Source organism: Narcine bancroftii, chromosome 10, assembly GCF_036971445.1.
Source record: "Narcine bancroftii isolate sNarBan1 chromosome 10, sNarBan1.hap1, whole genome shotgun sequence".
NCBI lineage: Eukaryota > Metazoa > Chordata > Chondrichthyes > Torpediniformes > Narcinidae > Narcine > Narcine bancroftii.
The window spans coordinates 20,006,784-20,033,569 of record NC_091478.1 but is presented as its reverse complement, the minus strand read 5'-3'; the positions used below and the strand labels follow the sequence as shown (position 1 = coordinate 20,033,569).

The following is a 26,786-nucleotide window of genomic DNA, read 5'->3' as shown; positions in this document are numbered from 1 at the left end:
GGTAGCGTTAGATAAATTAACGGAGAGGGACAGCCAAGGTGGTTTGCAGTTACCAAACTTTAAAAATTATTATAGAGCCACACAATTAAGATATTTATCTGATTTTTATCAGACAAGGGAAAAACCTGATTGGACAAAGATAGAGTTTAATAAAATAGGGGAGAAGGTACTGGAACATATACTTTATAAGTGGGATGAAAAGCTGGTACGATATAAAAGCTCACCAGTATTGCATCATTTACTCAATATATGGAAGAAGATCCACTTAGAAAGAAAAAAAAACAAATTACCAACTACCAAAATTATTACTGACACAAAATCAACTAATCCCTTTTACAATAGATAACCTTGCCTTTAGAGAATGGGAGAGAAAAGGAATTAAAAGAATAGAAAATTGTTTTTTTGGGAAATAATTTATTAACATTTGAACAGTTGAAGTACAAATATGGAATAAGTCATGGTACAATGTTTGCATACCATCAACTAAAAGCCTACTTAAAGGATAAATTGGTAAACAGACTGAGATTACCTGAAGGAAGCAGCTTTGAATGTGATTACAGACGCAATGATAATAAAAAGATTTATAACGAACATGTACATCAACCTGCAAGAGAAGGAAAATGATGAAATGAGCTATAAACCCAAACAAAAGTGGGAAAAAGATTTAAATATAAAGATTAAAAAATGAAACATGGGAAAAGTTATGCTCTGGAACTATGAAGAATATAATAAACACAAGGTTACGCATGATACAGTATAATTGGTTACACAGGTTATATATCATGCTTCAAAAGTTTTAAAAAATGGGATCCAACATTATCAGATAGATGTTTTCGCTGTAAGAAGGAAATGGGAACAACAGTAGATGCAATTTGGGCATTTGAGGAAGTGAAAAGGTTTTGGGAAGATCTAAATCGGGTATTAAATAAAATCACAAAAAGCAACATACCAAAAAATCCAGAGATCTTTCTTCTAAGTAATACAAGAAGTAAAGAATTAGGTCTCAAGCTGGATGAAGCGCAAAAAAGATTTATTATGATAGCCTTAGCTGTAGCAAAAAAATGTATAATGTCAACTTGGAAATCAGAAGAGAGCCTGAGAATACAGCAATGGTACATGGAAATGAATAAATGTATTCCATTGGAAAAAATAATATAAAATTAAAAAAATAAAGTCACATTATTTGAGCAAATTTGGTTGCCGTACATGGAACATAACAGAGGGCTTGCCTCAGACCGCCACCGCCTAAAATGATAAGAAGACAAAATTACTTGATCCAGTGTGTAAAAGTAGATGACACATTTTTCTTGTTTATTTTTTCATTGTGTGAAGACATTGTTTAATGGTTTTATTGTATTGTATATGTTGAATATTTATGGATTTTGGAGGAGGGGGAGGGAAGGTAGGGGGAAAAAAGGGGAGAAAATGCCACTGTGTATATTTAAGAGAGAAATTTTTGTATGTATTTTGATTGATATGGTTCACAGTGTGAAAAATAAAAAAATGTAAAGAAAGATCTTTCAATAGCTGAAGGGTCATTGACTAGAAATATTAACTTTTTCTTCTCAAAAGCTACCTGACCCTCTGTTCTCATGAGATGTTAAACTTGTTCCTGTGTTCTGTTTCTTTGATTTGATTTTGGTTTCGTTAGCAAATTTGGAGTTGAAACTGTATTTAGCTGTACAATCTTGGGTGTAAAGGGAATATAATGAGGGACTGAGTACATAGCCTTGAGTCCTCGTATTGAGTGTAATCATGGAGGAGACGTTACCCATCTTCATCGATTTTTGTTGGGAAGTCAAGTATTCATTTACACGGAGCCACTGAGGCCTAGATACTGAAGTTGAGTCATTTTCTTGAAACTATGGTAGTCAAGGAAGACCTACAGTCTATGAACAGTGGGTTTAACATGGGTGTTTTTGGCATCCAAGTGTTCTTGAGGTGAGTGGAGTGATTGAGTGTTGGCATCTCCTTTGGATGTTAAAGTTACTGGTTGGTAACCATTTATTCCTATTGTTGTGCCTTGGCTTTGGTATAAGGGCAAATGGAGATTTGGCCTGTTGTTGGGATATTAAAGATATCTGCAAGTACATCTGACAGTTGATCTGCACAGATTTTAAGGACGTGCCAGGGCCCACTCTGGGCCAGTTGCTCTCCGTGGATTCACCTGCTGGAAGGCTGCCTTGGTTTCAGTAGCAATGAACTGTTGAAAGTAGTGTTGAGAATTGTGAAGACCACTGCTATTGATAAGGGAAAGATAGAAATCACTAGAGGTTTACAATTTGGCAGGTTTTCTACCCGTGTATAGGGCAATTTGAGGGTAGAATTTTTTTTTAAACTGCACTGGTAGGCAAACCACCTCAGAGTTGGATTACTGACCCATGTGCACACTGTGTAGCTGCAGCTGGTCAATTTCTATGCGATCGTAGCTGCCTGGGTAGAAAATTATGTCAGCATTTGCGTGTAATGGCTGTCTTCCTTACCCATAATCCTCCACACCACTGGAACGCCAGAATGGTTTCAGCAGCGTGGGGGATCGTGGTTAAGGACGGCTATTGCTCCTGCCCGAACTCAGTTCCCTGCTTGCCCCAACAGTATTCCTCCCCCAGCCCCAACTCTGCGTTCCTCCCCTGGCCCCGACGGCACCCCCGCCCCGCCCCAATTCCACACCCGCCCCGGCCACTTACCATTTGGAGGCCTACACGGAACGGGATTCCCTGTGGGGCCTCTGGCAATGCGGTGAATGCGTGAGTTGTCACGTATCGCGTCACCAAAGGGGCGAGAGTGCCCTTAAATTGCCCAGTTGCCATTTGTAAGGGGCTGCAGGGGCCCGCTACACGGGTAGGAGACACTGGTCCCGAGCAGACCCAGTTTGGTTTAGTTATGTTGGAATGACTTGAGATGTGTATTCAAATGTACAGTTGTTACAAAGTTAGAGAAAAGGAGAAAAAAATTGAATTATTTTCAGAAATTGCTGGAATAGGTCACATTGAAATGAGAGCATATTACATTTCAATGAGCAACATTTTTTTTCTTTTGAGACTTTTTGCTTGTATGGACAGAGGTCAGTGATGTGCTTCCTCCTGCCTGAATGATAATGGCAGTATTATCCTGTCACATGATGTCTCTTCCTGTACTATGTAAAGCATTGTAAGCTACTTTTGTCACAATTGCTTTCATGATGCTGAGATTCAAGAGAAATAATCTTTAGTTCCCATGTATGCTTGCTTCCTGCTGGCGCAACTTTCTTTTGCCTGCAGAAGCTTTCCTTGTCAATCATTTCCAGGCAGCAAGTGAACTTTCATGCCAGTGTTGCGCACATTTGGCGATTATGATCCAAATTTGCTGGATCAAAAAGCGAAATAGAATGTTCCAAATGTGAGCTAAACCATGGAATGTTCCAGATTTTTCCATCTTCTCACATTTTAGCACCCAGCACTTCATTCAGGAGGTTGAGAAGTAGCCCAAGGGGATGGTAAGATATGTTCATATTTCAATATTAGTACAGGCAATTGAGTCTTTTTAACATTGCATCAATGTGGCCTATTGCAGTATTTGTTCTATTACATGACTATTGATTGAATTGATGAGTAATGTGAAAGATGGCTTGAATGTGCTGATTGGCTGCAGTCCCTTCCCTCCTTTCTTCACCAACGATCTCCTGCCTTTGCCACCCTCCTTCCCCCCCCTCCCCCACCAACTCTTGTTCGGTTGCTTGCCGGCATTTTCTCGTATCTTGATGAAGAGCATAAGCCTGAAATGTCAGTTATGTATCTTTATCTTTGCTACATAAAGGACACTGACCTGCTGAGCTTATCCAGCATTGTGTTTTTTACTTCAACCACTGTGTCCACAGAATTTTGTGATTTACTTCTGGTTTACCGGTTATCCATATTGAGTTCTGCAATCTGCCACAGAACACCTACCAATCAAAGGATGCATCTTAAGATGATGCATTTTTCTTCAGAAATTACATTAGTGGAGATGGCCCAAATTTTGCAGTGTCATTGATTTATAAGCCAGGCTGCTGTTCATTGACATCAGCTCAGTATTTAATACAATCGTATCCAAGAGGCTGTTGGAGAAGCTGTCCCTGCTGGGATTCAACATCTCTCTTTGTTACTGAATTCTGGACTGCAGTCAGTCCGAATCAGTAGCAGAACCTTGAGCACCATCGTGCCAAGGACTGGTACTCAGGGCTGTGTACTCAGCCTGCTTCTCTTCACGTTCCCCATGACTGCAACACCAGATCTAGCTTCAACAGAGTCATCAAGTTTGCAGATGACACAACAGTAGTTGGGCCTCATCAGAAACAATGTCATTCACGTTACAGAGAAGAGGTGGAAAATCTTGTGAAATGGTGCGAGACTAACAACCAGAGTCTTAACGTGGACAAGACAAAGGAGATGATTGTGGACTTGAGGAAGACCGAGGACAGCCACCCTCCCCTATACAGTAATAGTTAGTAGTGGAGAGAATGAAGAGCACCAAGTTCCTCAGAGTGAAACACTAATTGTAGTAAAAACACACTGAAATGCTAGAGGAACTCAGCCGGTCTTTCAGCGTCCACAGGATTTGACAAAGATATGTTGCCAATATTTCGGGCCTAAACCCTTCAATTATTGGTCATAATTGTGCTTGGAAAGCTCATTAGTCAAAAAAACAAAACTAATTCCATCATGGAGTATGATGTGATGAAATGTGGAATTACCCATTTCAGCAGGAGAATGTGTAGTGAGAGATTGCAGAGAAGTCTTGTCCTGCTTCAAATTTAAAGGTTCAAATGTCAATAGAACAAGTGACCTGGAAAGCTAAGAGAATGTCAATTTATTGTTGAAGCAATTGGGTGCAAGCATAGGAAGTAATAAAACACAGTGGTGGTGTGACAGAGTTTATTGATAGGTTTTTGGGAGATAAATTGGGAAAGGTTTGTTAGAGTAAGTCACATACAAGCACTTTAAAACGGATCTTATTTAAAATACTGGAGCTCTGCCCCATGCTAGACATGTTGTGGCCAACAATCTTTGCAAGAGCTTTGCAGAGTGCCCAAGAGACTTCGCTAATGGATTGTTGTTTACAAAAAGGCAACAGATGAAAGATCTTGTTGGAGCCGCAGATTGTCTAGAGCTGTTCTAAGAGGGTCATGTGGTTTTGCAAGCAAAAATCACTTCTACAGTGTTACGCCAACAGCAGCAGCTGGGACTGGAACAGGACAAGCTGGCAAGTTTGTGGAAAACCCCATGTGGAAGACAGGTTGTAAGTGTTTGATTCAACCTGGTCAAAATCCTGCAAGGACTAGCTGTCTAATGTTTCACTTGGAATAAGAGAAACAGAAAAGCACTCTGTGGTGGCCTGAAAGAAAGAGGTTATCATCTGGAGAACCCTGAAAGGGGGCAAGTTTCGTCAGCAAGACACTGAAGTGGCTGGGTGTCCAGCGTACAACAAATCTTTCTCTGAAAACCAACAAGAACCTTCCTGAGCGGTAACTATTTACCTTTCAAGCACCAAAGCCTGATGAACTTTATATATGTTAAATTCACTGCCTGCAACCAGTGAACTTGGAGGAATGAGAAGTGAGATTGGACTGTGAACCAAAGAACTTTTCTGTGCTTGCACACACTACATACATGTCCGCTTAGAATTAGAAGGGGGCTAAGAAAGTCAATAGTCCTAAGTTAAAATTTGATTCTATTTTCATGTTTAAAGATGATTAAAAGTACCGCTTGTTTAAGTAGCCATTTGTCTTGGTGAATATCGATTGCTGCTGGGTTTATGGGTCTTCTGGGCTCTTAACAGTGGAAACCCAGATTAGGCAGCATTAATGGGAAGAGAAACAAAGTTAATGATTCAAGCTCAAAATTCTTGTCAGAGTTTGAAAGTTTTGGGCTTCATCCAGATTACTGTGAACATGACCCTTCTCAATGAATAACCAATAATGCTTTGGAGGTAATTCAGAGATTTCATTGTGCTGATCAGTAAAATGGACAAATTGTCTTATGAGGAAACATTTCAGATTTATTGTCCGATACATACATCTATAATATCACATACAGCCCTAAGATTCTTGCAGGCAAGGCAGAACTGGTAGTGCAAAAAAAAAGCTTCTCAATGTACACATGTAAACAAATAAAGATGTGTTAACAAACGACGATACAGAGGGGGAAAATGTGCAAAAGTAAGTGTCCTTAAATGAGTCCTCCCTGTTTGAGTTTATTGTTGAGGAGTCTGTTGGTGGTGAGGTAGCAGCTGTTTCTGAACCTAGTGGTGCAAATTTTGCGGCTCTTGATACCTCTTTTCTGATGATGGCAGTGAGAACAAAGCATGTGCTGGGTGTTGTGGATCCTTGTTGATTGCTGCTACTCTCCGACAGAAACGTTCTCTGTAGATGTTCTTGATAGTGGGGAGGGTTTTGCCTGTGATATCTTGGGCTGTGTTCACTGCCTTTCCTTTCGCAGGATTTCATGCTCAGGGGTATTGGTGTCCCCATATCAGACTGTGATGCAGCCAGTCAGCATACTTTCTACCACAAATCTGTAAGAAATTTACCAGTGTTTCCAATGTCCTACCAAACCTCTGCAAACTCCTGAGGAAACAGGCGCTGACATGCTTTCTTCATGATGCCATTAGTATGTTGGGTCCAAGAAAGATCCTTTGAGGTAGCGATTCCCAAGAACTTTAATTTGATCACCCTCTCCATCTCTGATCCCCCCCAATGGTCACTGGACCATACACCTCTGTTTTTCCCTTCCTGAAGTCAACAATCAGCTCCTTGGTTTTAGTGACATTAAGTGCAAGGTTGTTGTTGGTGCACCATTCAGCCAAGTTTTCAATCTTAATCCTCCATGCTGATTCATCACCACTCTTTATACAACCCACTATCATGGAATTGTCAGTGAATTCGTAGATGCTGTTGTCATACCGAACACCAGAGTCATTGGTGTAAAGTGAGTAGAGCAACAAGTGAGTAATCCACTTGAGTATGGCATTCAAGGGGACTTGACTGATGTATTAAAATCCAGCAGCATCTTAGCACTGAAAGTTTATTGTGGGAGAATCTAGTGTTCACTGTTTAAAGAAGAGATGGACTATTTAGGACAAATGAATCTATTTTTCTGAGCGTTAGATCTTCGGAGTTTTCTTCCTCAAAGGTTGGTGGAAGCAAAGCCTTTGAATATATTTGAATATAAAGTCAGTTGGATTCTGTGGGCAAACTGGGTTGCAGAATTGAAGTTTGAGTCACAGCAAGTCATGATCTCAAGCTGAGTAGGAATGGATCACGAGACCTAATCTGTTTTTTTTTTAATGGACCGAATCCAATCTTTTTGAAAGATCCAAGAGCTGAATACATATACACTTAAGTATACTATCTTTCTGCTTCACAAGCTTAATTTTTGCTATAACCCTCTATCTGCCTCAATCGTGGAAATCTAACAATTGTAATTGGATTTGCTACGCCTCCAACGACTTGTTTATTTCTCTCTTGGTGAGAGCTGAATGTCAAAGTGGAGGCTGTTGAAGATTAGGTCACTGGGGTGAACCTGACCTTGGGTGCAGTACTGCTATTGTTTTTGACATGATGTTCACTGCAAACCTCTGCCTTGGAGGATAGAATTTCAATTACATTTTAAGAATGCTAGAAATGGAAGGAATATGTTAAGATAAAGTCAGTAACTGGTAAAAGTTGGAAGGAATGAGTTTCGGGATGCAGAGATGGGGAAAAGAGTTGTGATATAGAAGATATCAGAAGAGAAAATTACATAATGTGGCATGAACAGTGGTATCACAGTCTACCTTTAATTTTGAGGATACAGTACCATGAGTTTAAATATGATGTATTAAACTTGAAGAAATGCAACTAAATTTGCTGTTCTAATCTGTTCTAATATGTGTTTGAAATCAACTCTTTCATTTTATCATCTTCTCTGAGTGCAGCAATAATGGGTGGACTCTTTCATTTTAAGGAACTATTTACTGGGATTTGCAGATTGTATTGGATTTTTGTCTTCCATGGTGAACTTCCATTATTGGAAATCCAAATTGTACAAAACATGGAATATTTGATCATCATTAATGGTATTTCAGTACTTTCATACATTTGAGCAGGTAAAAACAACTATTCAGACACTTTCTGGAGCAACATAATATAATTTAAAATCTACTGAATTTGGGTACTCTGACCAGGTTTTGCATCCTTCCACTGATTTTCTGCCCAGTTCACTTGTGTTGCCACTTTCCGAGGTCTATGGACTTCCACTCCAAGATCCCTCTGTTGATCAGTGCTCTTCAGAGTCTGACCATTTACTGTATACTTTTCTCTTGCAATTAGCCTTCAAAAATGCATCACTTTGCACTTAATTTCACTCCATCTGTTTTTTTTTGCTCATTTCAAACCTTTTATTTCAAAATAAATATATTACAAACTGGAGGTCCCAGGGCTAATCCTTGCAGAACACAATTGGTCACAGTCCTCATCAGAAAATCAGTCCTCCATCACGACTCTCTTTTCTACAGAGATTCCTCTTGCAGAAATGCATAACCTTTCATTTCCCCACATTAAACCTCATTTTGCCAGATTTTCACCCACTCACTCAGCCTATCCATGTCATTTAGTAGTGTTCAAATATCAAAATCTCAACATGCCTGTCCCATCTATTTTTGTCTTCAGCAAACTTGCATCTGTCCTCTTTTCAAAGTTGTTAAATACAAATCATAAATAGAGGGCAAAGGACTAAACCCTGGGGACACTGCTAAAAACATCCAGCCCAAATGAGATCTGTTTATTCCAACTTGGGTTACTGCTTTCAAGACTGTCTTCAATCCATGCTAATGTAGTTGAGTATTTAATGTAGCAAGTTCCTTCTGAAAGTGCAAATGCACTACATCCCTAGAACTCTTAGCAAATTTGACCCTGATTTGGCTTTCAAAAAACCACGTTGACTTGGTTTAATTGTATTGAGTGTCTCTAAATGACCAGCTAATTCTTCCTTGATTATAAACTCCAGCATCCTTTCCAAAGAAAGTTAAGTGAACAGATCAATAAACTTTTTGTCTTCCTCCCTTTAAACAATGGAGTGACTTTTACTTCTTTCCGATCCAGTAGTAACTTCCCAGAATGGAGTTTAGAATGTTTTTAACCAATTCATTATCTGCAACTGCTTCCTTTTAATGCCCTTCAGTACAGGCCATTGCAACCAAATGACTTATTTGCCTTTTAGACCCATTTGATTTTCCAATAGATTGTCCTTGTAATAATTGTCACACACTATTTTCTATAGCTTTTGAAACTAATTGAATGCGAAACTAGTACAAAGTGTTGTCTTAACTTTCTTGCTACGTTCTTGTTTCTCATCATTAAGCTCTATACAGGGTCCCATATTTAGCTCTTTTCTATATCCACAGAAGTCTTTGTTTTGAGAAAAAAAGCGAACCACTGGAGGAACTCAGCGGGTTGAGCAGCATCAATGGGAGAAAAACAATTGTCAATGGTTTTGGTCAAAATCCTTTCTCAAGATTATTTTTGTTTTGACATCCCTTGCCAGTTTTCTCTCTGTCAATTTTCTTTTTTTTTAAAGCTTGTTAGTCACTGCTCGTTTAAGTAAAATACTTAGTTCTGCGGTCGACTACGAATCACTTGCCCCTTTGACCTCGAGGCTTTAATATTTCCCTTGACCTTTTAAGCGTTGATATTTTGCCTTTCTCCTGGGATCTATTATAATTGGATATATTTCTGCTGAGTGTTATGAGCTAGCTGTTTATCTGCTGCTGCTTATTCATTTAACCATCCCCTGTCCTCTTTACCCACTATACTCCAGACAATGCTTTCATACAATTTGGAATTCCCCCTGTCCTAGTTAAGGCAATTTTTCTTTTGAAAATTATTTTTATTGAGTTTTATCATACACATGATAAATTACATTATGTGATACATTACACATCCATATAAATTAAATTTGTACATTTGGATTGGTATATAGAAATAATAATACATGTACTCGTATTCCAATCTAAACATATAGTGAATAGTAAAAAGAAAAGTAAATGAAAAGAAAAAAATGTTGATTATGAAGTTCTAACCCCATCCACCAACCAAGGTTGAAATTGGTATTCAAGCAGACTTGAAATTGAGCATTGGCCTCTGGAAACATGCCCACTTACTGAATCCCTGAACCTTGATCATTCAAATTATGAAAGTAAGCTATAAATGAACTGAAGTCTTATTGAAAGAGAAGTTAATTTTACTAACACTCTGGTTTTTTTTTCCAGAACACAATATCCAGTAACCATTGTCTATGGGTGGGTGGAATATCCTCTTTCCATTTAAGCAATGTTCCTCTTCTAGCTAGTAATGTAGAAAATGCTAAGACCTGTTTTTGGTTAAATGTTAAATATTCATTTACATCATTGGAGAAGCCAAACATTGCAATCAAAGGACATGGTTCTTGGTCGATCCCAAAAATGTTCTGAAAATACCTGTCCAATACTCTGCTAAATTGGGACAAAACCAAAACATGTATCAAAGAGGGCTTCAAATCTTTTACATTTTTCACACATTGAGTTGATATCTGGATAGATTTGAGAGTGCTTAACTTTAGAAAAATGGACTCTGTGAACCACTTTAAATTGAATCAAATTGAAATATATTCTTCTTCTGAAATAGACATATTCAGATTATTCTTCCATTCAGTTTTGATCCTAATTAAAGAGACTGTTTTAAAATTCAGTATTTTATAATACAAGGTGGATATTATACCTTTATGTTCGAATTGTAATTCAAAAAGTTCAATGAAATTGGGATCTGGAAGTTTAGAATGAATAAAATGTCTAATTTGATAATATCTTAAAAGTGTGTTTGGCAGATTAAATTTCATTGTCAATTGTAAAGATGCAAAATTTTGTTGGATTTAAAAATAAATCGTTAAAAGTTTTAATTCTTAGACCATTCCATTCCTCATAGTTTGCATCTAAAATGGCAAGTTGGAATATATGATTGACGAGAATAGGACTAGTAAATATAAATACCATAATTCCAAAAGATTTCCTAAATAATGTCAAAATTTTCAATTTAAATCTCATTATTAAATACTTTGTTAGTTTTGGAATAGAGAGGGGTAAAGATGAGCCCAATACCACCTGTAAGGAAGTGTTCTTAAGGGATTTCAATTCTGTTTCCACCTAATTGAGCTAGTCATCTCTCTTATCAAACTGTAAGAAGAATAACATTTTCCTTATGTTCATTGTCCAATAATAAAATCTAAAATTAGGTACCGAGAGTCCTCCATCATTTCTTGTGTTCTGAAGATCACTTTTATTTATTGTTGGTTCCTTTCCTTGTCATATATATGACATAATAGATGATACCAATGTGTCAAAGAAAGACTTAGAAATAAAAAAATTAAAATTTTGGTTAAAAAAATAAATTTCAATCAAATTAATACTGCCTATCATAGTTAGAAAAAGTGGTGACCATCCAGAGAGTATTGTTTTAGTCTGATTAAATAAAACTACAAAGTTTTAAATTCTTAATTATTATAATACTTAGATATTTAAATTAATCTTTCACTATTTTAAAAGGATGCTTTGAATATAGAGTACGTGGGCCTTTTAGTGGTAATAGTTCGCTCTTATGCAGAATAAGTTTATATCCTGCAAATTTACTAAAGCATGTAAGTAACAATATCTTTGGTATGGATACTTTGGAGTAGACAAAAAGTAAAAGGTCATCTGCTTATAGAGATACCCTATGTTCAATAGGTCCTCTAAACAAGCCTCTAAAATCTTCATTTGCTTGTATAGCACCAAATCAAAAAGGGGGCAAGGTAATTTTTAACATTAATTATGGACCATGGGTGATCACCCTTAAACTTTACCCCAAATTCTGCTAGGTTGTCATTATTTTCTTGAAAGGCCTACTTCACTATTTTTAGGAGTAGCTGGCCTTCTTGATCCATTGACATGGAATTTGCATCGAAACCATGTAAATCACCTGGGGGTGCCATTTTGTAAGACTGTTACTGACATTTTATCTCAATACTTCTCTCTTGCACAAAATTTGATTTCCTTATTATCTATTCATCTTTGTTATGAGCATACTAAGCCTCTGGAGTTCTCTTGCAAAGAATTTCAGAGATTCACCACACTGAGTGGAGAAATTTTAGCTTGTGTCAACTCTGAATGGTTGAAGACTTGTTTTGAAGATATGCTCCCTGATTCCTGGCCTCCCTACCAGGGGAAATCATTAAATCCACGTCATATGGGGCTGACAAGGATAGGATTTCGTATTTTTCAGTGAACATTGGAGTGTTTTGGCCCTATCTACGTAGTTTTTTTGTGTGGTAAGTCCTGCATCTTTGCATTTCATTGAAGTTTTAAATCTCTCTGTTCAAGTCAGTCCTCTATTACAAGCCTCAATGTCTCAAATGAAGCTTCAACTTAAACCCTGGAACATTTTGTAGAGAGAGTTGATGTTCGTACATCTTGCACATGCAATATTTTGAGCCTCTGCTCAAAGGCAAATATGATGGAATACCACAAGAGGAACAATGTTTTAAAGTAATGGACCTACCATTACTTTAAAACATTGTTCCTCGTGTGGTATTCCATCATATTTGCCTTTTTCACCTGCTAAAATAAAATTGGCCATATCTCAGTTTTGCAACTGTTAACATTTCATTTTTCATTTCGTTTATAAATATGAATAATTTAACAAAGGGACTTGATTGGATTCCATGTTATTGAAATGAAATAATTCTGCTTTTGCTTTATTAAAGTCGGTTATCATTTTGTTTAACCTATGGAGTAACCATTTGCATCAATTCCATCTGGACCCCTTCCAACTTCTCTGGTTTACATCAGTCATCCCCTCCCTCATGTTTACTTTGCTGTGTCTCCTTTACCCCAGTTCTGTTACTCCTCCTCCTGCCAGTTCTTTTATTCAGGAGCTGCTTGCTTTTTCTTGTACTCGAAGAATGGCTCAGGCCTGAAACATTGGTAGTATATCCTTGCCTCCTGTGCACACTGTGAGACTTAATAAGCTCCTCCAGCAGTTCTGTTTTTTTTTTCTTCAATCACAGCATCTGCAGGTTTTTGGGTTTCACTTTATTTCAGGGTTTCACTTTATTTCCGTGTTTCTCAAACCTTTTTAGCTTATGAAACCTTTTTAGGGAGCACTTGGAAATGGTGGAACCCTAATCCTCATATTCAGTTTATAATAATAAGAAACACCCCAGCAAGTAATGATAATAGTAAGGGATAAATAAAAGAATTTACCTTGTGTTTGAACAAAGGTTGAAATAAGTGTGATTTGGAATTAATCATTTTTTTAAATTTAAGTTATGCATGTGTAAATATACAAATACAAAGTAATGAAAAAGTGGAATCTTTTTTGTACTCTTATTTATTTCTCAAAGAAATTAAGCATAATTTTTATTTAGCCCAAAATAATTCTCTATTATTAAGAAATTGTAATATTCTATAATTTTTTTTATTATTCTTTCCGATTTTTTGAGGTATGATTTTAAAAAGTGTGCCACTTTTGCAGCAACTAGTATATAAAAAGTATAGAAAGAAAGTGAATAAACTTACCATTCTCCAAATTGAAACTATTTGTTGCCTCTAATTTACATTTAAAGGGAGGATGTAGCGGCAGCTACACCTGCTCCTGAAAGAACACGCACAACCAGACGGTTGAGCTCTGAGCAGACTACTTTATTGCAGGCCTCTGAGCTGCACTTATACTCCCAGCCTGGTCCTGGCTGAGAACCACGCTGGAGGGCGCTGACGTCACTTGGGCGTCACGTGGTCCCCCAGCACAGGCTTCTGAGCCCTGTGCTGGGAGAAAGGGAAAACCCCCGACAGCACCATTTTGGCCGGCTGCCCTGCTGCGTGGCTTGCAAGCGGAGCCGGTTCGCCTGCCTAGTGATGAGCCGCCACACAGCACCCCCTGGAATCGGCACCCATGTCCTTTTTCGCTGGGCAGCCTCACTTCTTGGGCTGGGTTACGACCAAAGGCTCGGTGGTATCAAGGTGCGCTGGCTTCAGCCTGTCCACGATAAACCTCTCCCACCAGCGTGAATGTAGAGCCGGAACGCTGTACAACCTTGTATGGCCCCCCGTACGGTCACTGGAGAGGTGGCGCGGTCGGGCCCCGCCAAACAAAAACGTACTCCGCGGAAGGCAATTCACCAGGAATGTGAGACGGGCAGATGCCATACCTGGGCGATGGTGGGGGTTCGAACGAGTGCAAGCGTGTCCTGAGGTGAGGAAGTAGTTCGTGCAGCGACCACTGTTGATTGTGAGGTGCGTTGACGAACTCACCAGGTAGTGCCAGCAGCACACCGTAGATCAGCTCAGCTGATGACGCCTGCAGATCTTCCTTGGGAGTGGAGTGGATGCCCAGGAGCACCCAAGGCAGTTTGTTTGCCCAGTCAGGACCGGTGAGGTGGGCCATGAGTGCTGACTTAAGGTGGCGGTGCAGACATTTGACCAGTCCATTGGCCTGTGGATGGTAGGCAAGAATAAATAAAATAATTGCATGCAAAAGGCTTCTATTATAAAACGTATTTTCAAAGTTGGTGTAAGACACAAGTGAAGGTTTGTCAAAAACTGATATTTCTTTCATATCGATGTTCCTTTTATTAATGATTAATCATCCTATATATTTCTCATCAAAATTTGTGTTTGGGCAGATAAAATAGAACTGCGCTGCTGTTTTTGGATGTTTTGGGCTTACTGTTCCATTAAGGATCTACTGTTAGTAAATGAAGCAAAACATTTTAACCATTAATATATGACCAGGGAAATAATAAAAACTGATTTTATTGGTTGAACGACAGAATTGATGTTGGAATGAGAAAGGGTTGTTTTCCAAAAAGGATGTTTCTCTCTCCACTCCAGACAGAGCTTGACTATCTGAGTTCTTCAGCATTTCTATTTAAGCTACTTGTTAATGCATTAAAATAATGAACAGGGTAATTGTAACATAAAACTGATTTGTTTTGTAATCAATAAATGAAGTGTTACTCATATTTCATTATTATTAATAATGAAAATTCTAGATAAATCCTATCTTTAAAATTTTATTTTTTTTTCCATTCCCTTTCAAAGGTGATATATAATTGCTGGATACTCAAGTCCCCTTAGTTGAAAATAAATAACAATTAATCTGATCAACCTCTAGATAAACAATGAACTTGAAGCATTGAACAATGCACTTAGAAAGAAATCAATTTTTTGTCAATGTCTCTGTTAAACAAGGTTATATTGTTTGGGGTAGGCGGGATTCTCAGGCTAATTAATAGAAAAAGGTTTCCTTTTCACTTCTGAAAATTTTTCTTGGCAAGTGTGACGTTTGGTTAGATTATTCCCTTGGTTAAATAGTTTGCAGATTCATTTATGTAGGTTATATATACACGGTAATTTTTTTGAAAAAATTCTCCAATCTATGACTAATTCACCAGCTGATAAAGTTGGACCTTGGATTGCTGTCTTCGTCACACAGTAAAATTGAATAAAGTGTTGCAAACGCTTCAAGTTGAGCATTTTTAGTGGCTTGAAACGCTTAAAATTTGATGTTTTTAAAAACTCTCTGCGTCCAGTTAATTTTTTTTTTGAGTTGCTCCTTTTTATGAACCTTTTTGGAAAAACAAATTGGAAACGGTTGCAATTTTGAAATGCATCCTTCTCTTCATGGAATAGAAGTGAATTTTGAAGTAATTTTGACACGTTCTCTCCATCTCTGGCCAAATAAAATACTGAGATCAAGGTCTGAGTTGGGGAAACATCCAAGGAATGTTTGCAAAGTTGATTATAATACAATAAAATTCAATGTTCAACATGGATGTATTCATGAACTTCTAACCAGAATCCACTCAATTGTCTACATTCAAATTTTTCATGTTTATGTTGGTGTTAAACTGGATTCCTGTGTCATTTAGTTTTTTTAAAAAAGATAAGTGTGGATTTCCCAAAAGTTATGTATTCTGCGCTGGTTTGTTTCTATAGCGGTTTCCAAACGAGGCTTTTCTCTACTCTGGCATATCTGGCGGCCTGGCTGAGGAGGTCTCGGGTATTTTAACCTGCTCTGCCTATAACAGGTAAATGTCTGCCACTCCCACCTTTTCTGTTCAGACACCTTCCTGTTTTTCCAGATTACTGATGAAGTGCTCAGGCCCAAACTGGTGGATACTATGGATGATGCGCGACCTGCTGTGTTTCTCCAGCACTTTTTGTCTATTGCATGGTAATTGTTATGATGGGCATGCTCATACATTTTTTGTACCGCACAGATGGCAGTCTCTTCAATCTGAGGCGCCTGCAAGCTCACACCAAGACACAAGAGAAACTTGTCCGTGAACTACTCTTTGCAGACGATGCCGCTTTAGTTGCCCATTCAGAGCCAGCTCTTCAGCGCTTGACGTCCTGTTTTGCGGAAACTGCCAAAATGTTTGGCCTGGAAGTCAGCCTGAAGAAAACTGAGGTCCTCCATCAGCCAGCTCCCCACCATGACTACCAGCCCCCCCACATCTCCATCGGGCACACAAAACTCAAAACGGTCAACCAGTTTACCTATCTCGGCTGCACCATTTCATCAGATGCAAGGATCGACAACGAGATAGACAACAGACTCGCCAAGGCAAATAGCGCCTTTGGAAGACTACACAAAAGAGTCTGGAAAAACAACCAACTGAAAAACCTCACAAAGATAAGCGTATACAGAGCCGTTGTCATACCCACACTCCTGTTCGGCTCCGAATCATGGGTCCTCTACCGGCATCACCTACGGCTCCTAGAACGCTTCCACCAGCGTTGTCTCCGCTCCATCCTCAACATTCATTGGAGCGCTTTCATCCCTAACGTCGAAGTACTCGAGATGGCAGAGGTCGACATCATCGAGTCCACGCTGCTGAAGATCCAGCTGCGCTGGGTGGGTCACGTCTCCAGAATGGAGGACTATCGCCTTCCCAAGATCGTGTTCTATGGCGAGCTCTCCACTGGCCACCGTGACAGAGGTGCACCAAAGAAAAGGTACAAGGACTGCCTAAAGAAATCTCTTGGTGCCTGCCCCATTGACCACCGCCAGTGGGCTGATATCGCCTCAAACCGTGCATCTTGGCGCCTCACAGTTTGGCGGGCAGCAACCTCCTTTGAAGAAGACCGCAGAGCCCACCTCAATGACAAAAGGCAAAGGAGGAAAAACCCAACACCCAACCCCAACCCACCAATTTTCCGCTGCAACCGTGTCTGCCTGTCCCGCATCGGACTTGTCAGCCACAAACGAGCCTGCAGCTGACGTGGACATTTACCCCCTCCATAAATCTTCGTCCGCGAAGCCAAGCCAAAGAGAAGAGAGTGTAAAACCCAGCCTGATGTGATGCAAGTGGAGTGCCTACATTTTTGCGTTGGATAAAATGAAAAAATTGTCCTAATTTAATTTTGACTATTGGACTTCTTACCATTGCGGTTGAATACTTCATAAGAGCATGCAGATTTAATGGTTATGCTCTGAATATTTGCAACTTGTATCTTAAAAATAATGAAATTGTGAAAAGATTTTGGAAATAATTTAGCAGTTTTGACTCTTTGGCTCGTTTGATGAACAGTTATATTTGTGAAATTGTTATCCACAGTGGAAAATCTATTGTTCTTTCCAGATAGGACTTGCATAACTGGGATAGATATGGAGGCTAATTCACTTCCTGTCAGTATATAAAGTTATTCAATTGTTGCCAATAAGTTATTATCAAATGTTTTAGTCTCTCCATAATCATTCTGGCAATATTTACTTTGACTTCTGAAGTATCAGAAATGAGCAGTGGGATATGGCATCACAACAGTGGATTTCCTGATATGACAAGATCATCAAATTTCTCTCTGCATTATTGAGAAGGGGGCAGAGTCCACAGCTCCGTCCATATTAAGGGTGCTGATGTGGAAAGAGTAGATACCTTCCAAGTCTTGCATGGCATGCATTACATAACGATTAGCGCAATGCAATTACAGCACCAACGACCCAGCCTTGAATCTTGTGTGGTCTGTCAGAAGTTTGTACATTCTCCCCAAGTCTGCATGGATTTTCCCTGGTGCACAGGCTCATGGGCCAGAAGGGCCTGTTACCATGCTTTGTGTTTTTAAATTCTCCAATGACCTGACCTGGGACAAGCACATTGATGTGATGGTCAAGAATGTGCATCAATAGCCCCTTTCACACTGGCACCTTATCCTAGTAATTAATGGCCATTATACCAATTAAAGGGCCAGTGTGAACGCTCGTGAATCAACATGCCAGTGTCAAATCACCCCAGGGATGGACCACTTAGGTAGGGTGCACAGGGGTCATCTGACATCTGCATGCCGATTAGCCCAGTGTGAAAGGTCATGGACTATCCAGGGACAAGGTAATGACATGTTGATGATGTTTTTGAGTGAGTGCAGGAACGTGAAGGAAACAAAAGATTAAAAAGGAATAAACTTTATATTCAATTTAGTAAATCCTGATGGATGTGTTATGATCTTGTATTTAAACAAAATTAAACATTATTTTGAGGACAATATGAGCACTTCAGCCCTTGTTGTGGGGCTGACCAATATAATCATTTATAAATTTATAAAGGGCCGGAGGGAAGTGGTAGAAGCAATAAAGCAATCTATAAATGACTGGGAAAGTGGTAGTGGCAATAAAACTCAGGTGTGTGATCTCTCGCTCTCTCCTCCCCTCCCTAGACCTGCCCTCCCAGAATTCCATGAGGCAGAGAAAGGGCTGTATGCATGGAGCACTTGTAGGGGGTGGGGGGGTTTCTCTGCCACACTGAATTCTGGGAGGGCAGGTCTGCCATCGCTTGTCACATCACTAGTGGAGGATAGGCGCCCCTCTTCCCGGGGATGCATGGTAGTCCAGTGTGAATGGCCAATATACAGGTTAGCCAGTGTGAAAAGGCCTAATGCCTCTACTTTCTTAGAAGACTCAAGAAATTTAGCACGTCTCCTTTTTAACCCCACCACACCACCCCCCTCCAAAAACATCCTAGTCCCTCTCCAACTTCTCTAGGGGCACTTTTGACAGCATATTAGATGCATGATATTGGAGATTCTCTGTTCAAGATTGAAAACTGCAGAATGTAGTACTGAACATAATACAAACTTCTGTCCTTGGACTTTGTCTACATATTCCACTACCTTGGAAAGACAGTCAACACACTTAAGAACCCACTGAACCCTGGGCACACTCTTCTTCTCCCTTCCTTGGGGGGGGGGGGGATTTGTGAGTGTGAAAGTGTGCTCCAACAAGCTTAAATTCTTTCCCCCACAGCCATCAGGCCCTGAATAAAACCACAAAAGTGCTCTCAATCTGACCTTGGTGCTAATTGATCTTTTGCTCTGTAAATTTTGCTCTTTACACAGCTCTTTGACTATTAGAGATAATGTGTTTCTTGTAGAAGACCCTGTGAGCAAGAAAGGTTTGTGGAAAATTGGAACGACTGGGATGTTAAGGTGTAGACTTCATTCTTGCCGTTTCGGGTGACCCTTGGTTTTGGGGTGACATTTTTAAGGTTCAGGCTTCATCTCGTATGCTGTTATGTACGGTAAATTCTGAATTCCTGGCGTAGAGTTTGAATCCAATACCCGAGTTGGATGGAGGTATTCTGCTAGATTCGTCTATCAATAACTACTTGCTTGCGTATAGATTTAATTTATTAAATACACCAATGATTATAGTACATGATCATTTAGCACACAGTGAACAAGAAATGAAATCATCTTAGATAAATCTGGTAATTTATGTCTAGCACCATATCAACAGCTATGAAAACCTGAAGGTTATTATTAAATCTGAATCGGTTTGATAAATCCCCTTTGTATAATGTGGGAATAGCAAGGACTCAGTATAATTACCATAACTCCATCTCAAGGAGTCAAACAGGCAAATGTATAGCAGTGACATGGAAATCAGATTTGGATTTAGGAATGGAAAGATAACATGTGAAGATACATAGTTGTATACCTCTTGAGAAGATTACATATAATTTAAGGAATAAATATACTTTTTTGAAAATTGGATTCCCACGCTTGCACATTCCAGGTATTAATTTATAAAAGATTTTTCCTAAACCTCATGGAATCTTGCAAACTTCTTGGGATAAGTAAGGAAATAATATTGAAAAAGGAGAGCTGTGTGAATGGTGGTGATATTTTGGTAACCAGGTTTGTTTGTTTCTTTCTTTCTTTGATTATTTTTTCCATTTCTTTCTATCTTTCTTCTTTTATTGTTTCTCTTTTTCTTCAAGATTATTATTTGGGGGAGGGAGTTGGTGGGATTTTAGGGTTATAATAATAAGTAACATTTATAATTGACATGATTTACATGAATATTGTCCTTTGTATCTACATATTAATACATGTATGGAACCTTAAATAAAATATTCAAAAAAAAAAGTTCAACAGGCCATTTGAGAAGGTAACAAAGTACCAGTTCAGTAATAAAATTGTATCAGTTTACCTCATGGATGCTGTGAGACTAAAGTTTCTCCAGCATTTCTGTGTTTTTAATAAAATTGTATTCATCGCTTAAAGTAGAGTAAATTAGTCACAACACGTTAATGTTGTGCCATCCCACTAAAACCTGGCACAGCTTCTATGCATGCTCTTTTTGTATATTTAAAAAAAATCCAATTGATACAAAAGAATCTTCTCACATTTTATACTGCCTAGAAGAAAGAGCCTAGTACAATGCAAGGGCAGGAAGCTGTTTTAATTGCAGAACATAAAAACTGGAGCAGGCTCGAAAGCCAACTCTTTTGTTCAGTTCAATCCTGGCTGATTATCTATCTCAATACCATATGCCTAATCTCTCCCCATACCCCTTGATCTGTGGGATTTAAAGGGGCCTCCTGTACTGCAATATTCAGTGATATGCATCTCATGACAGCTTCTAAGGTGGGTCACATGACATGAAAGTTTTTCAAGAAGGACGCTTGATTTTTTTTTGGCAGCAGTTTTGAATTAACATTTTTCAAATAAAATATATTCAGGAATTTGAAGCAATGACATAGTAAAGTTGGACATTTAAAATAACTTGGGTAACAGAAGGAAAACAATTCTGCATTTAGGCAAGCCTTGATAAACTTTAAAATAAAAACTTCTTAGTGGCTAATCATGTTGTCGCCAAAACAGAATTGCTTTTATGTGCATTTCAAGTTGTATTGCGGCACAAGAATATTCCTTTATCCACTACCCTAAACCAATGCATAAATAGGTTCTTTGTTCAGTGTTGGTTGGAGACAGTACACAACAACGCAGCAATCACTGAAGTTCAGTACAACAATCACTGAAGTATTATTTCTTAAATGTTATGTAATTGAAAAACAAGTTGCCATGATGTAGTGAATGATTATGTACATTTGAGGGGTTTTGAAGCGAGAGTCTATTGGCAGTAGATGCACTATTTTCTAAACTGATAACTGCTTGCATTTTAATCTTGTCATTATTGCTGTATCAAAAGGTTTTTGTTGTGCATATTGTATTTAAGTAGCTGTGCTTTAATACTTTGTGCAGGAAGTGTTGAGAAATGTTTGGGACTTTTTTGGTGCAAACTTTTGCTGGTAATGTAGGATGACATTGTTGTGCACTTCTGATCATTGAAAATCTCTTGATGCATCCAAGCAATTTGGATTCATGGTGGTAGAAGGAAAGTGCTAATTATGTTTTAAAGAAAAAAACATAGTGCAGTGAACTGAGACTTACTGCTGGTGTGTTATACTGATGGCTGGCTCTGCCCCCATCTACTCCTATATAACCCTGGTTTCCCACCTAAACCCTGAGCCCTTCTGAAGAACACTGCAAGACCCTACCCTCAGTTAAAAGCTAATAAAAGTGTATGTTCTCCTTCCGGTCGTGAGAGCTTTTATTCCTGCTACAATTTTATTATCTTATTCCGTGGAAGATGGCAGTGCTGCTCAAGTCAGGAATGTGCTGCTGATCGACCCTCTGTCCCCCACAAAGCTGAGAAGTTCACGTACTGGCTAGACTGCTTCCGGGGCTACCTGAATGCGACCAGAGGTGTATTCCATACCGATGAACTCAGGAGGTCCACACTCATTTTGAGGTTAGGAGTGAAAGGGTACACGGTCATTAGGGACTGCACTACATATGACACTTCCATCAAGGCTTTGAAGGCTTGGTACCTGAAGTCGCAAAATGAGGTCCTTGCGAGGCACCAGCTCGCTCTGTTGCCAACAACCAGGAGATCCTGGTGGAGTGCCTAAGCACAGGAGGACCTTGGGTCTCCTGGTCCCTTTGCGACCTCTAGATTGCTTAAATTTGTAAATAACTGTATTTTTTGAATTTTTCTTTCTGAATCGATGTTCCGTCTTCATCCACAGGATGAAGGAAGGGGTGAATGCAGTGAACTGAGATTCACTGGTGTTGTACTGATGGCTGGATCCACCCCCATCTTCCCATATATAACCCTGGTTTCCCGCCTAAACCCTGAGCCCTTCTGAAGACCACTAAGACTCTATCCTCAGTTATAAGCAAATAAAAGCATATGTTCTCCTTCTAGATGTGAGAGCTTTTATTCATGTTACACAAAGCCTACTGTCTCTGACTAAGCTTAACAAGACCTGAGTTTTCATAACCTGCGTGACAGTGGCACATTATGAAGATATACCCAGCACTTATTTTTAAATGATAAATATTTTTCTGAAGAGAAATTACTGAACCTGAACTCGTTTGTAGTGATTTCTTCTAAAATTATTTACATTAGTCTTTAAAGTTCTCAAATATAAATTGGAATGAAACAAAAAAGTTTCTCCATGAGAAATTAAGAGTTTTATTTGGGGAACCAATAACAAAAATATTGATACACTGGAGAATAACATTAAAAATAATGCTCTGCATTTTCATAATTTTTTTCCCCCAAAGTTAAGGTTCTAAAAAAAAATGCAATTTAAGTAGTTGTGTATTTAGTCCTTGTAATATGCCAAAGATGAAGGAAGGTAAAGAATAATGTAGAATGTCATTCATTTTAAGAGAAACAAAAAATAAATGTGGTTCATGATCCTCAAAATGCTCTATTTTCTCTTTCTTCAGTTACACAATTATAAATAGTCTGTTTTGTGTTCATCAAGCCATGGAAAATAATTATGTGAAGCTTCCTGGAAAATACTTGTATTAATAGATTGTGCCATAGCACCACAAAAATAGTAAAGACTTTAAATAGATATTAATTTAGTGAAGGGCAATGAGGGCATTCACATTGCACATCCAGTTTGTACAAAAAAAATCACTGTTTCATGTAATCTAATTGATAGGTTTAGGCATGGTGGTAGTGTGGAGGAGATGGCAATTTTTTTTTTCCTTTTCAGGATCTTTTTAATGTACTCCCAGGTAATAAAGTTTTAGTTTCATATCTCATTCAAAGGGTGGTATTTGCTGAAGTACATTATTTCTGCCCTGTGCGAGGATTTCATCGTGGGTCAGGGGTCAGCTTGTGAACAATATGTCCCCTTCAGCTTATTCTTTGGCTTGGCTTCACGGACGAAGATTTATGGAGGGGTATGTCCACGTCTGCTGCAGGGTCGTTGGTGACTGACAAGTCCGATGCGGGACAGGCAGGCACGGTTGCAGCGGTTGCAAGGGAAAATTGGTGGGTTGGGGTTGGGTGTTGGGTTTTTCCTCTATTGTCTTTTGTCAGTGAGGTGGGCTCTGCGGTCTTCTTCAAAGCCGAACTGAGGCACCAAGATGCACGGTCGGAGGCAAGATCAGCCCACTTGCGGTGGTCAATGTGGCAGGCGCCAAGAGATTTCTTTAAGCAGTCCTTGTACCTCTTCTTTGGTGCACCTCTGTCTCGGTGGCCAGTGGAGAGCTCGCCATAGAACACGATCTTAGGAAGGTGATGGTCCTCCATTCTGGAGACGTGACCCACCCAGCGCAGTTGGGTCTTCAGCAGCATGGATTCGATGCTTGCGGACTCTGCCAGCTCGAGTACTTCGATGTTGGTGATGAGGTCATTCCAATGAATGTTGAAGATGGAGCGGAGACAGCGCTGATGGAAGCATTCGAGGTGCCGTAGCTTATAAAGCTGTACTAACAACCAAAGGCAATTAAGTACAGGTAATTTGATGTTGCAAGACCCATTATTCTAAACTAATTTGGAGATTTCACATTCAATTTCTTTCAGAAGTCTCATTTGTTAGATTGGAGCAGAGCAACAGTAGCATGGCCTAACAAATGGAGAGGTGGCTCCATTGAAGAATGAATATACTTAAGATTTCAACATGTTAGTTAATGCATCATGCTGTTATGCATAAATTGGGTGCAAGAGTAGATGACTTGACCCCTAAGTCTACCATCTGATTTGTATCTGCTTTCTATCATTTTTCCCCCTTATTAGGAATCTGTCGTCTACTTTAAAAATGTTCAAGGATTCTAGATTTTATCAGATTATCAAGAAAAACATTGAAATAAAAAGTAAAAACACAATGCTGAAGAAACACCGTGTACTTTATACAGCAAAGGTGAAGACACATAACCAATTGTATTATTGTACCTGTATCTGCATCTTGAAGGGGCAACAGTTTATTTTTTAAACTGAGCTTTCCGGGCATAAATTCAAGAGCTGACATTGAAGAATGGTGCAACAGAGTTGCTTTTAAATCTTGCAAAATCTCTTGATTGAATGCAAATCAGGAAAATTAAAACTTAGTTACCCCACTTAAATAGTGATATTTAGGATCAGAGTACATGAATACAATAGAGTACTGTATTTGAATAAAGTCTGAGAATGATGGAAGCACTTGGGCCAGGCGGCACCTGAAAGTCATTGACCTCAAACATTAGCTCTGTTTTCCTCTTTCTCTAAAGATGTTGCCTGACCTGCTTAATCTCAGTGTGTGCTGTTTTTATTTGGGGCTTCAACATTGCAGTTTTTGTTTTTAAATTATTTACGGGTTGCTTTGTTTCACGAATGCACAAGTAATGTTTAATATTTGTACTTGACTATCAATAATAGGGAAGTGAGACAATAACATAGTAAAATCTTGCTACTATTGTTGTCAAGGTTTCACTTCTGCTGGGCCAATCACTCACATTCTTTGCATCTCAAAAGTGAGTGATTGCACTTTTATTTTTTGTAGCTTGGAAGCAATATGCTGCTTCATATGCAGCTTGCTGGCTTGCATGAACAGTTTTAAATACTAACATCCAGGAGAGAGTAAAGGTTCACATGTATTTTGGTGGGGGTGAGAAAGAAAAATATTTTTGTGGTGTATCATTTCTTAGAATTCCTTTATTCTGACTGAATGAAAAATTCCTCCTTTGGAACAAGACATAACAAAATCTAGATCTGATTTTTTTTTTATAATGGAGAAAAATCCTCAACAAATACGAGAGTGTATACTCTCATGTAAGTATGAATTCTCCAATAGCATTGGAAACCTCATGCAAGATTAGGACTTGAAGAGTAGTGACAAATTAGCAGAGGACTGGGTTGAATAGCAGGCTCGAGGCCAAAGATGAATAACTGGAACCATTGGAGGGATGCAATGGTTTTGTACATCATTGACCTATGTGAGAAGCAGACAGTATCTTCTTCCATATTTTATTATTAAAATAAAATTATGGGGGGAATTTGGCACCCCTTTCTGAATTTGCCCAAAATGATCCCTGACTCGTTCTATGCATCTATTACAATATTCATTATGCAGTGAACAATGTGGAGTTGAGAGAATTGTGTGTAATTCATTGATTCGTTGTTAAATTTCCAATGAGGAAATTAAAAGCACAGTTTGCCTTGATTACAAAGAAGTTGAAATGCAAGCCAAAGGAAATCTTGGCACAATTACAAAGGGCTTTAATCACGCCACACCTTGAGTATTCTTCCCGTCCTTTGTTTCCTAACCAAAGATGTGCTTTAAAGGTTTAAGATGTGTAAAATGTCGGCATGTCCTTGATGGAAGAACATTTAGAATAAGGGATGATTTTGTGGAGATGTAAGGAATAATAAAATTCTTGTGTGACAGGACGTTGAGCCATTCTGTTTCCAGTCTTAAGTGGCCAGAATGGGAAGGGGTATCACAGTTGAATGTTTCCATTCAAGGTGAGGGTTCCTCATGCTCTTTAGTATCTCCGAATTTTAGGTGTTAATGGATTGCTGCCCATCACAAATTATTCAGGAAAACAGAATCGATTAATCAAGTTGGTCGCTTTTTATTAAAAGATGCAGCAGGCCTGATTGGCACGCTGATGCTTCTATTTCTTATCTGTGAAAGCATTATCTGCAAACCTAGCAACTGAGAAAATGATCTGCATAATCTATATCTAGTGCATCACAAATGGAGGATCAAGTGTGATTCGTTGTACTCTTTGATAATGGGTCACCATCTTTGATATTTTATAGTACCACAAACTTGGCTTTATTCCTTGAGTCAACCGACTGCAGTCAATTCTGTTCGAGCACTATTTTTGCCAATATAAAACCCCTGTTATCCAACACTTGATAGATGCCGAATACATGAATTTTCCCATTGAATGGGATTGTATTGCATGATTGGCGAACTAACAGCGAGGTGCACCGATTTTAAACTAATCTATTTTTTTACCTATTTCCACAATTTTTTTTTGCTGGAATCCTGGATAACAGGGCCTTTATTGTATATTTATTCATAAATACATCCTTGCATTTCAATTTAAGTTGTTGCCATCTGACATTCTTGAGAGTGTCATGAACAGATGGGTTCTGGCAGGATTTTCTGAGACAGCGTGCTGTAAATGTAGATCGGGTTGCTAATGCACCT

At 38.9% G+C, this 26,786-nt stretch overlaps 1 protein-coding gene across 2 annotated transcripts in view; it reads left to right on the top strand.

Annotated features, from left to right (window-relative positions):
• add3a (adducin 3 (gamma) a) overlaps positions 1-26,786 on the top strand; it is a 118,338-nt gene that overhangs the window by 45,758 nt on the left and 45,794 nt on the right. The window lies entirely within an intron of this gene.